The sequence below is a fragment of the Mastomys coucha genome, unplaced genomic scaffold, assembly GCF_008632895.1.
Source record: "Mastomys coucha isolate ucsf_1 unplaced genomic scaffold, UCSF_Mcou_1 pScaffold22, whole genome shotgun sequence".
Lineage (NCBI taxonomy): Eukaryota > Metazoa > Chordata > Mammalia > Rodentia > Muridae > Mastomys > Mastomys coucha.
In genome coordinates this window covers 177,529,145-177,542,724 of record NW_022196905.1, presented here as the reverse complement: position 1 = coordinate 177,542,724, position 13,580 = coordinate 177,529,145, and the positions used below count along the sequence as shown (strand labels likewise).

Here is a 13,580-nt window from a genome sequence, read left to right as displayed (position 1 = left end):
GAGGCCCACTCATGATGAGGAAGTAAGTGACTGTAAGGCACGTGCCCAGTTTCAGTGCCTTGTAGGCTGAAACCTGTTTGGGGAGCGAAGGCCCACACGGTACTCACTAGTGAGTCAGAGAGAGCTGAGAAGTAGGAAGGAGTCATACTAAGCTCTGTGCTGAAACTCAGAACTATTTCGTGCCCCTCTTCTGATACTTGCACCTTGCACTGCTCAGATGCAGCTGTGCTTGACCCACATCCCTGAACACAGTCACTGGTCAGGGTGAGTAGGTAAGTCAGGCCCACATGGGTCCTTCAGCAGGTTATCTCAGTGTGGAGCTAAACAGCAAGTGGCTTCCCCTCTGATATCACAGTTGGGAAGAGGAAAAGTTCAAGCTGTTGGCTCCATCTTTCCTACCATACGGAGAAGACCCATCTCCAAGTAGAGGCAATGAGGTCAGGGAAGGCAACCTGAAGAGAGAGGAGAATGTCTGGGTAACAGGATACTGCCGTGCAGTATCACAGTCTCTGTGGTTTGGGCTCCTGTGGTCGGACAAGCTAATCTTAACCCTCCTGGGGCAGAGTCAATGCCTCCTCAGTCTAAGCTTGCTGCGTCTCTTATCTTATCCCTGTCTGCCTTGCCTAGCCCAGCTCATGCTGACACCAAGTACTGCAGCTTGTATTCCTTAGAGCAAGAAAGAGAGAAGAGGAAACAATGGGAAGTTAACAGAGCACGTGCCTGGCTGGGGACTGGCTCAAAGGACATTTAGCAATTCCTGCTCCTGGAAGCAGGGCCCTCATTGAGAAATCACAAGTGTTTGGATTATCTCTTCTGCATGTGTGATTAAACACTTCATCTTCTTGAGTCAGGCAAAGCCACGTGACTGTCTGTGGGTGTCAATCACGATCCGGAAAGATGAGGATTGCTTTTGAATAGAAACATCTTTAAGCAGCCTGTGGCTTGCTGGATCCCTTTCCCCTGTCTCCAAAAAGGAAGCTTTATTAGTTTTGCATGGACAAAGGGATTTTCACGGGAGAGCCCATGATGTTTTTATGGTTTTTAGACACAAGGAGAAATAAGCATGTGAAGGAAGGACAGGACAAATGAAAGAGTGGGGTCAGGGAGTAAAGTCCGGGGTTGTTACCAAGAGATGCGGCGAGGGGGGGGTGGTGGGAGGTGGGGGGAGGGTTGGGGTTGAGAGTGCTTATGGGAACTGGGGGTAAAGTCCAAGGTTGTTACCAAGAGATGAGTGTGAGAGTGGGAGAGTGTGTGTGGAAGATAAGGGCTCCTTTAAAGACTTTATACAGATGTGTTAGACATTCAGTGAGTCTGTGGTGACACGGCTCTTGTCCAGGCTTGGCAGGCAGAGGACATCTCCCTCAAAACAACCTTTATGTTTCACTGTCAAATGGCCCTTTCTCAAGTTACAACTGAATTCAGTGTGAAAGAGACAGCATATTAATTAGGATTATTTTGAGATGGTATAACCCTAACTCCTTTAGTCTAAACTAACTCTCTCTCTCTTTCTCTCTCTTTCTCTTTCTCTCTCTCTCTCTCTCTGTGTGTGTGCCTGTCTGTCTTTCTGTGTGTCTGCCTGCTGTCTGTCTCTGTGTCTTTCTCTGTCTCTCTGTGTGTGTTTGTCAGTCTTTCTCTGTCTCTGCCTCTGTGTGTGTGTCTATCTGTCTTTCTGTATGTCTGTCTGTCTCTGTGTCTTTCTCTGTCTCTCTGTGTGGGTTTGTATGGACAAAGGGATCTTCACGGGAGGTCCCTGTCTCTGTCTCTGTCTCCCTCTCTCTCTCTTTGTGTGTGTGTGTGTGTGTGTGTGTGTGTGTGTGTGTGTTGGTGACACAGATAGGATCCAGGGTCTCACTTACACTCCTTACACTCTCTGCCACCCTCACCCCAACTCTATCATTGACCTACACAGCTCATTCTATAACATGTTTAATGAGGAAATGAATCATAAAACTCAAGACAATTCAGTGAGATCTCTTTTTAATTTTTGAATTTTAAAACAGGTATGGCTGACAAACAAAACCCTGCACATAATAAAAGCACCTAACCTGTTAGGTCTTGTTATATGTAGCCATGGAGAAAGCTACACAGACCATTAACATAAGGACCATAGCCCTCACTCCAAAGGTGTCCTTCCTTGTGTCCCTCTGCAGGAAGGTCTGTACCTATTGCTACCTTCCTTGGCCACCATGTGTAATTGTGGGAATGCCAAACTGGGCTGAGAAAAAGAGCAAGCAGCAGCCACAATTTCAGGGGCAAGCTCTGGGTATGCATAAGATGTGACCAAAAATAAAACAAAATGAAAGGTTTGCTTTCATTCACCCTGGTATGACACTTCCTGAAGGTCCATAAAAATATACCAGTTTCCCATACATGGGTAAACACCCTAGGAAGAGCTGAAGATGCCCCCAAGACAAGGTTTTCCTGCTGGTCCATCAAGGAGGCAGATATCACCCTTGACCCACAGAGGTCTAAGGAACTCTAGGAAGGATTATTCTTGTCCCCCAGAGCTCTTCTTTTTCCAGCCCCATGACAGCATTTATGACATCCCTGGCTTGCTGGCTATAATTTATAATTTCCCTCCATGAATTTAGAATCTCTATTCTTGCCAAGGCTGGAGCTGTTTTCCTGAAGTATCTCTCAGTATTGCCACACTTAGACCAGGCTCCTGTGAACGTTCATCAGACACACTCATATCTTATCCAAGCCATTGCAGATTTAGGAGCTACATCATGGAGGTTTTTCATGGAGGAATGAAGACTGCAAGCTTTACCCCAGAGGCAAGAGAGACCCCTGAAGGATTTTTAACTTTCACTTGTGCATGTTTTCAACTGGAGTATAAACTTAGAATGTGGGCACTGGGACAGGAGATACATGTGATGCACATATATGATATGTATAAGACATATATAATACACACACCAACAAAATTGCCTCAGACAGTGCTGGACACAGAGCAAATGAATTAATAGCTGCTGCATTGACTCCCCTCACCAGACAACAGTACAGTCTAGGAGGTCTTAGGTTGAAGCTGTGAATACTGCGCCCAAGGCCCAGAGAGCTCTCAGAGGGGCAGAGCACAGACTCAGTGGTCCTGAGACTCAGACTCAGGCTGGTACTAGCACTGACGACTCAGGTTCCCTGGTACTACTTTGCACTATTGCTTGTCCATTGAGAGATAAGTTTTATAGACACACCCTGGCTATATAACTGCCACATATCTTAAATGGATAATAAATATAAATACTATAAGTGCCAGAAGAGACACAATAGTTCATAAAAATTCAGCACCCAATCCTGCTTTAAATTTTCAAGATATTGAAAATACCCAACTGTAATTCTGAAGTAAGAATCTAAAGTTGATCAGAACAATGACAAGACTTCTTTAGAATAGGTGGCCTTTACTGCACTTTCAAACACATGGCGCTTCAAACATCTCCATTATTGTTTACTAAACCTATTACCTAAAAATATATTTCGGAGCTGGAGAGATGGCTCAGTGGTTAAGAGCACTGACTGCTCTTCCAGAGGCCCTGAGTTCAATTCCCAGCAACCACATGGTGGCTCACAACCATCTGTAATGGGATTCAATGCCCTCATCTAGTGTGTCTGAAGACAGCTACAGTGTACTCAAATATATAAAATAAATAAATCTTGCCGGGCAGTGGTGGCGCACGCCTTTAATCCCAGCACTTGGGAGGCAGAGGCAGGTGGATTTCTGAGTTTGAGGCCAGCCTGGTCTACAGAGTGAGTTCCAGGACAGCCAGGGCTATACAGAGAAACCCTGTCTCGAAAAACCAAAATAAATAAATAAATAAATAAATAAATAAATAAATCTTAAAAAAAAAGAAAAAATATGTTTAGATCAGACCAGGCAGTGGTGGTACCTGCCTTTAATCCCAGCACTGGGGTAGGGTGGGGGTGCAGAAACAGGTATATCTCTGAGTTTGAGGTCAGTCTGGTCTACAGAGTGAGTTCCAGGATAGAGGAACCCTGTCTCAAAAGCGTGTGTGTGTGTGTGTTTGTGTGTGTGTGTGTGTGTGTGTGTGTGTGTGTGTAGTGTATATACACACTTATGTTATCTTAGAAAAGCACTAGCAAATACCAAATATGTTCGTATAGTTTTTATTCCCTTCCCTGACTCAGGGCAAAAATGAAGCTTCAGTCTACTTTCTAGCATCTCAACATGCATTTTAAACATAGGATTTGGGTTTAATGCATATGCACACTGCTAAATCCCCCCACAGTCTTTGAACTATTGTAAGAGCAGGGGAGCTACTAACCTGACTCATCTTGTGATCACATGGGTTACTTCTTGTTTTGGTAAATCATGGCAGTTTCCTGTCTCAGAGAGGAACAGTTGCTTCTCAGGATTCTCTCAATATGGAAGGAGAGGGAATCAAGTCAACGAGCCTGATCCTTTGCCCTTCAGAGGATCCACCACTCAGTGTACGTCTCTGAAGAGAATCCAGGCCCTACAAGGAAAAACAACAAAACAAGCCACTTAACAAAAGAAGAATATAAAACCTGCTACTGACCTATGAGTCCCACTAAAGGAGGTGGGAGCCACAAGGAAAGGCCAGTATGTGGAATGCGCCGGAGTTATCAGGACAGTTTATTAAAAAAGTACTTTTATCCCAAATCATAAGCACGGAGGGTCATCTCAAATCCAGTGGTATACTACTTGATACTATTGCTCTGCTAACGGAGTGTAGCAATGAAATGATTCCTGGAGACACTCTGCTACACCCAAAGATCAGTTTCTCTCTCAGCCACCATCAGGGAAGCTTCCTCCAGCAGGAAATGAGAACTAATACAAAGACCCATAGCTGGACAGTGTCCAGGATAAGAGAAACCTTGGAACACTCAGCCCCTAAATTGGATGTCTTCATTGAGCCTCTCCCTTCAAGGCTCAGGGAACTTCGCAGAAGAGGAAGCAGAAAGACTGTAAGAGCCAGTGGGATAGAAGACACCAATGAAACAATGCCTTCCAGACACAACAGGACCACTGCAGCACACATGAGCTCACAGAGAGTGAGGAGCCATCTCCGTTCACAGTATCAGCTCCTCTTCCTCATCCTATGGACAAGTCCTCCTGGTCAATCAGCATTCTTCATACATTTTTTTAAAAAAATTTTTTATAAGGTTATCATGAAATCTAGCAAAGACTTTCAACAACTAAGAAAACAACAAACAAACAAACAAACAAAAAGGTGATCCACATAACAAAAAGCTCTTTATAACCCAGAAATTATGGGGTACTGAATGAGATTCCAAGAGCTGCCTGACATCAAAGACAGAGTCCACTCTGTAATAAACACCCAGTCTCCATTGCTTATCTACAAGTGAGGCCACCAGACTTCAATCTCCATCAGCCACTGCTGTCTGTGTTGGGTACATCTGCACACATAAAAGACTACAGCAAATGCCTTCTGGTACCAAGATTGGGTTGGGATAAAAAGCAGTAGAAAGCCACATGCATCCCCACTCAGCCACCCTGATAATTGTAATCTGGGTCTCAGTGGCACACACTATATTGCTCTATTCTCAAGTGACGACTGAGCTCACTGAGAAGCTGATGCTGGAAGTGGGATTGGCTCCTCCATTTTAGACTCAAGCATTTTCATCTCAAACAGCTCTCAGGACCCATCACCTGGGAGCAGTCTGCGCCCATCCCCCACAAGTCTGAAACTCGGAGGAAAGAAAAGAGCAAAATACCTCAAGAATACAAATGCTGCATTTTTGAGAACAGCCAGAAGGTAACCCATTACCCAAAGTGCTTAGTATTATTTATCCCATGACCCAAAAATGCCCACAGAGGGAAAGAAGTCACTAAGAGAAAGCTTGTTCAGGAACTCTAGCTGGCTCTCTTAGCTTTCTTCGTCTTTCTTTCCCAGTATGTCTGTAAGACTGCAATCTGCCCCCAGTCCAGCTAGTCTGGTTGTCTGTGCCAGACATTGTGAGCACTCGGTCTGATAATGATCTGCTTTCTCTCTCTCTCTCTCTCTCTCTCTCTCTCTCTCTCTCTCTCTCTCTCTCCTAATTAATTACTGATCTCTTATTTTTTGCTTGCTATATGATTAATAAATTCACTCATTCAAATCTCAAAACACAATGGGTATGGCAGGCCATTTTCTAAACTGCACAGAATCATCCCTCTTTAAGGATCTGTGAGGAGTCTCGGGTCTTTTGCAATACCATTTGAGCTCAAGATGTCAGAAAGTCACAGGCAGGTATCTAGCCTGTACTACCGAGCATCAAAAAAGGATGTTTTGTTTTGTTTTGTTTTTTCGAGACAGGGTTACTCTGTGTAGCCCTGGCTGTCCTGGAACTCACTCTGTAGACCAGGCTGGCCTCGAACTCAGAAATCTGCTTGCCTCTGCCTCCCAAGTGGTGGGATTAAAAGTGTGCACCACCACTGCCTGGCTAAAAAAAAGGACTTTTTAAGGAAGTACATTAGGGAGAGATTTTGAGATAGCTCCTGGATAGTTAAGCACCTGTTCCCAAATTGCTCTAATCATAAATAAGATAAATTTGTTTACTAAGCCCGTAGGCTATATCTGATGCAAAGGCTTACCACTTGGATGACCCTCCCCAGCCTGGGCGCACATTGTTACCCCCAGCCCGGCTCTGTATGTGCTTTTTCTTTGGCACTAGTGGCAGATCTGTTCGCCCACTCCGAGGACTGCTGAAGGCTCTGATGTTTTACTCAGTAATAGCAGCTAATGGAAAGAGTAGGAAGCGATATAGAAGGTACAGGTAAGCACCTGGATTTTCTATACGCTCCATTCATATTCTCCATAGACTTGTACATTACTGACTTAGTTGTCCTAAGTTAGATCCAAAGTTGCCCCTCTCTAAAGTAATTGAATCCTGTTATCTCCTCCAGGAAGTAACCAGGTAAATCTAAAACACAGTAGAATCTGTCTTTATAAGTCTGAATTCAGATGAGTCCTTGAACTTGGTCAGCCATTTGATATTAAAATAAACACTGGCCAGGCGGTGGTAGCTCATGCCTTTAATTCCAGCACTTGGGAGGCAGAGACAGGTGGATTTCTGAGTTTGAGGCCAGCCTGGTCTACAGAGTGAGTACCAGGACAGCCAGGACAACACAGAGAAACCCTGTCTTGAAAAACCAAAAAAAAAAAAACAAACAAAAACAAAAACAAAAACAAAAACAAAAACAAAAAAACCACTGTCTCCACTTCTCCCTGTGCTAATGGGAAACCATTTTCCGACACAAACCTTCTGAAACATTGAGGCACAGCCTGTGCATGAGCTGTCCTGGAAGAGGGTCATAGCTTAACCTCAGAGCAAAGGCAATGTTAGGGTTAAAGGCTTTTCTTTACTGAGTTAGCACCGAGCTATCATTTATTTAACAGAAACTAATGGAACATTCTCAAGGTTAACATGCTTCTGAGTACAGATAAAATGCCAAGGATAAAGATTAGACAGATCGTCCTCTCAATCAGGGCTCCTAGATGGTCAATGCTGTGACATCCCATCAGAGGGAGTACAAGAGGAGGTTCCGGGTGCGGGCCTGGACAGCCGGTTCTTGGGGTATTTGAAGGACATGTAAAAGGGACTTGAAACTTTCGACAGTGGGCTGGATTAGAGATCATGAAAATAGCAGCAGCAGCAACAATAAAACCCAACAAAGAAACAAAATGAAACATTGTCCTACCACTTGGCCACGGAGTACAGCCTATCAGAGGAGAAACATCCAGAATGAATAAGGTGAGGTGAGAACACACGGGCTGTTAACACTTGACCTCCACAGATGTCATCTTGCCACCTCTACTAGAGAGACAGACAGTTCAATGCCATTCAAGAAGTATGAGGGTACAGGTAAGAGTTGCGCTGGCAACCATGAGACAAGAAAAGGAAGGTGTGTAGGGTTGCAATTTCCCACTGTCTAGACTCTAGCCTAAGAGAAACCAGCCAAGGACAATGGCCGTGTACAAAAGGAGTGAGCAAGGACTGACTGACTAAAAGCACACATGCTAAGAGCTGCTTCGACAGTTTGGAGTGACAGGGACTCTGTGGCTCCATTAAGACTCGAGCCCAGTGAACCGGTCTTATTAATGCTGAGAACCCTGCACAGAGACTCCCTAAGATCCGCCAGAGAGATAGATCCCAGTGAACCGGGCAGCAAAGGGAACAAAACAGAGAGCATTCCAATGGAAAGCCTATGAAGTGGGGCTTCCAACAACAAAATACAGGACCCTGGGGGAATGCACCCCATCTGCAGTCACAATGCCTATCAGTATATTGAGGTGAAGGAGACAAATAGGAAATACGGTTTTGTTTTGTTTTGTTTTTTAAGGGAAAAGTACCCAACAGGTCCCCAACAAAACTTTATTATTTTCTTCAAAAATTCCCAGGATTCTTTGTCTAAATGGACTTCTATTTTCGAGTGGACTATTGTCCTCACAATCAAAGGGAGTAGCATGATATTCAGGAATGTGAGCATGCGCGGCTGCTTCTCCACAGGCAATGGCTCCATCTTCTTCATGCTAACTAGATTATATAATTCATTCTGAGCTCATAGACAAGAAAATGCCAGAAAAGAACAAGGAAATCAAATATAGAATTTAAGGGACATGGAAAGAGAGTGGCCAGCTTCCCCATGGGTTTCCCTGCTGGTGTCAATTTGACATTAACTTCCCATCTGCACAGAGATCAAAGCATCAGATCTTACTAGAGCAGCCCGAAGGAGAGGATTCTAGTGTTCTGGACAGCCATACCAGGCGCAATCATTCATCACCAGTCCATTTTGCTGTCAGGATGGATGGTCACCCAGAGCTGGGGGTGGGGGGATGGGGAATTGTTCTACAAAGAGATTGTAAAGGAAGATTATAGCACTTAACTAGAAAAACAACGAATGCACAGTCATGATTTTTTTTTTTCTTGAATGAAACAGAGGGGGAAATACGAGGCTGTGTTAACATCTTTCACAAGATATGTTTTGTAACACAACTAGCTTTAGAGCAGGCACTCTGGGTTTCTCACTAAAAGCATAACACTGATGATACACTTGGATCTCACGAAGAGTCCTTGTGTGTACAAAGTATGGAAAGCTTGACTGGCAAGGACCTCATTTTGTGGGTTCCCCTCCCAACTTGCCTCTCCTGTGTCTCCCCAAGTCTTTTCCATTCCCTTAGCCTGAGGTTAGGTACATACTAAGCCCAGGAGTCTTCTTAGAGGTTTTACAATCGGAGAAATCTCAAGGGGTTATGTGCTTAACAAGGAAAAGCTGATTTTTCACTGAAATCTAGGACAGGAGCTGGGGACATCACACAGATGACTGATGGTGTGACACACAGGGATTTTAAAGCTCAGCATTTACTGCCACCATAATTGCTCAGATGGAGGGAGATCATTACTCCCACAGAAGGTAAGAGACTGTAATTTCAGAAAGAAGAGTCCTTTCAAATTGAATACAGATTAACTTTATGAAAAGGTAATTAAACCATATTTGTAAACGTTTTTTATCTCACTGTGGACCGATGACAACATTTTCACAAACTAACCCTGTCATAAAGAACTAGAGTTTGGGAAACAGATGACTGTAATGGCGCCCTACCTCCGCCCCCTCAGACTCCCCACGTTCTTAGATCTATATTCTGAAGCTCGCCCTGGCAGTCTTCCACTGTCATCAGTGATGAACAAAAGTCCTAGTACATCAGCATGCTACAGAAAGGCTGCCCTGGTGTGAGTCCAGCTGGGCCTTGGGCAGCTCTGCTCAGGACTCACCTGCCATAGACACCTGAACTCTGCCGCTGCCCCTGGTAGAACAAAGGCAAGCCCTTGTTTTCAGTGAGATAAGAATTTCATATCAGGATGGAAATCGACGCACGGCTTCTCTCATGAAGAAGATCTTGCTTTTTGACAAGGCACACATGTACACTGTGGTTCAAGCCTCTAGTCTCAGCTCTGCCTTCACTCTCTGCTTATGATCTGAATACAGTTTGTGTCTTTATGGGGTTCCCTCTCTGCCTGCATTTTCCTTTCTCCCCTGGACCACTGCCGACACATAATCGAGGCTGACCTTGTGCCACCTTCTCTGTGGAGCTCTTCTCTCCTATAGATAAGCAACACTTATCTGTACAGATGTATATATGCATACATCTATCTGTACAGATCTATATAGGTGCCCTCTATGCCACACTATATTATTCAGATACACTGGGCTACTCAGACTGCAGTGGCTACTCTTAGGTTCTTCTGGCTGACAAACACCAAAGTGTAATTTTTTCCCAACTGCATTTTCTGTTGGGACAATCTCATAGTATGGAAAACTGGTGAGATTGGGGGGCCATGTCTGTCTCTTTAATTACTGAAGCAGGGGAGTTTCCCCATTCACTGTTTTCTTGCGGGATGTTTTAGTGGGTTCAGTGGTGGTCCTCCAAAAGATGTCCTCATCACTGGGACCTGCAAGACTTAGTGTACTTGGAAACATGAGTTTATGGGTGTACTTAAGGGCTTCAAGATGAGATTATCCTGGTTAGCCACGTCCAGCCTACACCCAGAGGGAAGTGTTCTTACAACCCACGGCACAGGAGAAGGAAGGAAGGGGAAGATGGGAGGCCGTGATTTCCGGAAAGGTGACACAGCCAGGGATGTCTGGAGCCACTAGCAATGGTAGAGAAAGTGAGGGGTTTCTCCCTGAACCTTCCATGGTGCATGGCACTGCTCACAAGGTGAATTAGGATGTTTGGATTTCAGAGCCCTGAAAGAGGACATTCCTACTGCGTTAGGCTACCCACTTTGTGGCCAGATATTATAGCAGCCCTAGAAATCAAATAGCATGGCCTGGTCATGGGTCCTATACTCAGCCACTAGAGCATCTTATGCTCCTCACGTCGGTTCCAGAGACTGAACCTGAGTCACGTGGCTTGCGAGACTAGTTCCTTATGGCCGGAGCCACCTCCCCTGTCCACCTTAACTAATTAAAAAATATATTCATTTATTTTAATTTTTGTGTGTGAGTGATTCCCTTCCCCTATCTGTGAAAAGCACCTGCAGAGGCCAGAAAAGGGCATCAGATTCTCTGGGACTTGAATTATGGATGATCGTTAGTTCCCATGGGGGTGCTCGGCACTGAACCCGTGTCCTCTGCAAGCACAGCAAGTGCTTTCAATAGCTGAAACGTTTCTCTAAACCCCAATTTTGACTAATTTTATAAAGCACTGGCAATTGTGCTTCAATCCACTCAGTGAAATATGAAAACCCTGAGCAGCATCATTAATGACCCACAGCGTGAGCTGGCAGCTTCCAGTGGTTAAAAGTCTAACTTATTAACCAGGTTGTAGGAATTAGGTGTCCACATGGAGGAGTTAGCATTTAGGAGTCAGTGCTGCTCTCTCCAGGGAATGAATTAAGGAGGTGGTAAAGCACTTGACTAGCTTAAGAAGGAGAAAATTAACCTCTAAGGACTAAGGTGTTAACTCCAGCTGTCAGCATGATTCCCATAACTATTGAAGTTGCACGGGGTTACTAAAGCTCAACAATAAAGAACTCGGAAGTTAATAAAGTGTGTGGGCATTTGCACCTTGCTGAGTGGTTTAGGTGAAGTTCTAAGATTCAGGATAAAAGCTGGACCTAAGAATTTAGGGACATGTGTCCTCTTCACCTGCGTAAGGATGAGCCTTACCTTGCAGACGCACCTACTCCCATCCCAAAGGAGTTTGCTTATCAGCAAGAGACAACTCAATCAATCCCATGTTTCCTCCAATTCTCAGAGCAGCCCCTAGACCTATGGTAACTTTCCAGCATCCTTGGAAGGACAATTGCAAAGCCAACCCCACAGGTAAAGGCAAAATAATTACAGATGGTAGATGAGCATTCTGACAGCGCGAAGCTTCAATTCCAGAGCATTTCGTTTTTCTCACTCATGAAGAAATCAGTATATGATAACTTCATGCAAGTCATTCCACTAACCTATTTGCATGTTTTCATATCTTCTTCTGAGGGAAGGAGATGAACTGTGCTGTCCCGTAAAGCCATCCCACTGGCCCTATACTGAATCTCGTTCTGACCGTGAACAATTTCCTCCTGCGTCCTTTTCTCCATGCTCCCAGATCCTCTCATTAGTTTAAAGTATGTTCCAATAGCTCTAAAAAATAAACAGTCCCTCAATGTGTGAACGTAATTCATGTTCTGGGTTAAGCTCTAATTTCACAACCACCTCTAAGGACGAAGGCCTTCATTCAAGCTGCCCCAGCTTGATGGCTCTCGTCTCCTTTGCTCTGCCAACTTCACATCTATGAACAGAGGACACCTGACAATGCCAGGTCTTCGGTTGTCCTCCAGCAAACTGGGTGTCATGGAGAAAAACTTAAAGAACAAAAATGATTAAAAAAAAAAAAAAAGAAGGTAAGAAGGGAAAGAAAGGAAGGGGAGAGGGAAGGAGGGGGGAGAGACCGACCATTGCTGGTTTTCTCTGTGCCCCCTTTTAAACCAGAGAACCTATGTGTTTGTTTGCCTGGTGTCATCTACAGCACGGCTCTCTTTGCTCCAGCTCCAAATCACTGCTGTCACTGCATACGGAGCAGCCACAAGCTACAGCAGACTCTCCTTCTTACTGTTAAAGAGTGTTAGAGTGTTAGAGTGTTCCTTTGCCAAACAGTAATGGTGGACAAGGAGGACTCATAGATGACTTCATGTACCCAGAGGTGGAATCTATGGGGGATTGTGCTGCTGCTGCTGCTGCTGCTCCTGCTGCTGCTCCTGCTGCTGCTGCTGCTGCTGCTGCTGCTGCTGCTGCTGCTGCTGCTGCTGCTGCTAAAAGAGACCTGGACAGAGACACAGATCTTTTCCCCTAACTTTCAGACAAGGAAACTCTCTCCCAGTGGTAATGGTTGCGCAGTTACATAAATGTATGTAATGCCACTGAAATGCATATTTAGAAATGGTTAAAATAGTAAGGTATGTGTGTGTGTGTGTGTGTGTGTGTGTGTGTGTGTGTGTGTGTGTGTGTTTTAAACCACAATAAAAACAAGACTTTCAGTTACTTCTGCAAGTCCTGCTTAGGTAGTGTAGCCAGCTGCCTCATTATGAGGGGAACAGCCACTAACACACTCTGGACCACACCTGTTAGCAAATTTACAGCTTCCTACTCTAAACAACATTCCTTCTTTGCCAGGTGACTCTACCGCCAGGGGACTTGGCAGGCAGGAGTCAGAGAAGACAGCAGTTCTCTCTGTGAGCTTCCTGTTCCTGCCAGGATTGCCCAGCAACAGTCCTTCCACACACCATTCATTTCTAGGAGCAGCTGGTCAAGGTCTAACTGTTTCTACTTTCCCGGACACAGCTCCTTAGGCCCTAAGAGACACTGCACCAGGCAACCAAGGCCCTTCTTAAGAGATGTGGATCTGGGACCCTTGCTATTCCCTGGTCTTGAATATCAGCCTCTGCCTCCAACTCAGGTGTTTGGAAACTACTCAGAAGTTTCTAGGAATATCCATTTTATCCTTCCCTTCATCTATTCTCTTGTTTACTACTTTAAATATTTTTTCTTTTTTTTTATTAGATATTTTCTTTATTTACATGTAAATTTCTCCTTTCCCAGTCTCCCCTCC

At 44.7% G+C, this 13,580-nt stretch overlaps 1 protein-coding gene across 5 annotated transcripts in view; it reads right to left on the bottom strand.

Moving 5' to 3' along the window:
* The window catches only part of Trmt9b (tRNA methyltransferase 9B (putative)), a 59,604-nt gene that overhangs the window by 21,231 nt on the left and 24,793 nt on the right, over nucleotides 1-13,580 (bottom strand). For all 5 annotated transcript variants that reach the window (XM_031339547.1, XM_031339545.1, XM_031339546.1 and 2 more), the window contains one exon: nucleotides 4,281-4,472. The gene's annotated coding sequence lies outside the window, so the exon portion shown is untranslated. The remainder of the gene's footprint in view (nucleotides 1-4,280; nucleotides 4,473-13,580) is intronic.